Source organism: Nannospalax galili, unplaced genomic scaffold (assembly GCF_000622305.1).
Source record: "Nannospalax galili isolate Female #2095 unplaced genomic scaffold, S.galili_v1.0 scaffold1750, whole genome shotgun sequence".
NCBI classification, from domain to species: domain Eukaryota; kingdom Metazoa; phylum Chordata; class Mammalia; order Rodentia; family Spalacidae; genus Nannospalax; species Nannospalax galili.
This window is the reverse complement of record NW_008329031.1, coordinates 862,168-863,406: the sequence shown is the minus strand read 5'-3', so window position 1 is coordinate 863,406 and position 1,239 is coordinate 862,168. Positions and strand designations below refer to the sequence as shown.

At 40.0% G+C, this 1,239-nt stretch overlaps 1 protein-coding gene across 2 annotated transcripts in view; it reads right to left on the bottom strand.

Moving 5' to 3' along the window:
* The window catches only part of Dync2h1 (dynein cytoplasmic 2 heavy chain 1), a 273,560-nt gene that overhangs the window by 145,332 nt on the left and 126,989 nt on the right, over window positions 1-1,239 (bottom strand). The window lies entirely within an intron of this gene.

Below are 1,239 nucleotides of genomic sequence, written 5' to 3'. Positions count from 1 at the left end.
AAAAAAAATTATTGCAACATATGTTTTCAAAAGGCTTAACTCTCACCAACATTATCCATTCTTATGAAGTAAAACAGAATTCTTCAACTACCACATTTGGGGGAGAGGTGTATTTTTTTTGGTTAGGATTTTGTTTTTCTTTTGTTTTGCTAGATTGGGGACAGGGAGGGTGTTTATTTTGTTTTTTTGAGACAGAGTCTCATTATGTAGCCCAGGCAGGTTGATCACCTAACCCTCCTGCTTCAGCCTCCCCCAGCTGAGAAGGCTGAGGGAGCCACATGTCACTTAACCTGTGCAGACAGCTGCCTCCTTGGAGTACAGCAGTGGGAAGAGGAAGGAGGAGCAGAAGGGGTACGGAGCCCCAGCACGGGGTGCTGCGGCACAAGGCGGGGCGCAACATAGTGTGGGACACGCAACCTGACCCTGGATGTGTCACTCCAGTACAAAAAAAGAGAAAAACTATCTAAAAAGTCAATTGAAAAACAGCAAAGTCAAATTCAATTAAGATAGAAGTACTCAATTTGCAGTCAGCAGTTTCAGGTAACACAACAGCATAGTGGGGAAAAATATGGCCAGCTGATTAACAGGTGTAAAATAAAACAAAATCTGTTTTGGAGAATTGACTGCTGACTAGCTCCCCTCCCATCTGTCACATGTGCACGCACACAAAAAATAAGGTAAACCAAGTTAATGATAAAAATCAAACTTCATTTAAAATTTCTGATTTGTTCTACAGGTTACAAACCAAACCAAAGAGGAATAAATATGAGAAGCGGGTGAGGAAGGAGCGGGAAAGTGGCTGAGGGACAAAGCAAAGAGAACGCACTAAATACAAGTATGAAACCGGCAACAAATTCAATCAATTTTTCAAAATCTCATTTCTTTGTTTTTGGTTTTTTGGGTGTTTTGTTTTGTTGACAGGGTCTCCCTAGTCTCAGCCAGCCTAGAACTCACTGTGTAGACCAAGCTGGTCTCAATCTCACAGAGATCCGCCAGCCTCTGCCTCCTGTGTGCTGGGATTGAAACCGTGTGGCACCTTGCTCAGTGTAAAGTCTGATTTCTTTGCATATCTGGCTTTGAATGTAGCTTTCACAATTACTATCAATACAGTTATAATATTTTTAATTTTAAGAACACACAGACTATATGAAATATAATTTTACAAAATGTGCATATATTTATCTCTAACTTATAACCCAAAACTTATTTCCTTGTGTGTGTTTGTTTTGCAAATTTAAA